The sequence below is a fragment of the Oryzias melastigma genome, linkage group LG7 (assembly GCF_002922805.2).
Source record: "Oryzias melastigma strain HK-1 linkage group LG7, ASM292280v2, whole genome shotgun sequence".
NCBI classification, from domain to species: Eukaryota; Metazoa; Chordata; class Actinopteri; order Beloniformes; family Adrianichthyidae; genus Oryzias; species Oryzias melastigma.
Genome location: NC_050518.1, coordinates 25,001,597 through 25,001,841, shown reverse-complemented (window position 1 = coordinate 25,001,841; position 245 = coordinate 25,001,597). Strand labels below are relative to the sequence as shown.

The 245-nt window shown below is 29.8% G+C and overlaps 1 protein-coding gene across 1 annotated transcript in view; it reads right to left on the bottom strand.

Annotated features, from left to right (window-relative positions):
- The window catches only part of grm6a (glutamate receptor, metabotropic 6a), a 13,508-nt gene that overhangs the window by 6,010 nt on the left and 7,253 nt on the right, over positions 1–245 (bottom strand). The window lies entirely within an intron of this gene.

Sequence of the window (245 nt, the reverse complement as noted above, 5' to 3'; positions counted from 1 at the left end):
GAAATATTAGCTAAATTCCAAATTAGCCAAAAGACAGGGAAAAAAAATCCTAAATTAGTCAAAACAGCTAGCATGTAGCTAAAAATTAGCTAAATTCCAAATTAGCCAAAAAAATGAAAAATCCTAAATTAGCTAAAAACAGCTAGCATGTAGCTGAAATAGCTAAATTCCAAATTAGCCCCCCAAAAACAGAAAAATCCTAAATTAGCCAAAACAAATAGCATATAGCTGAAGTATTAGCTAAA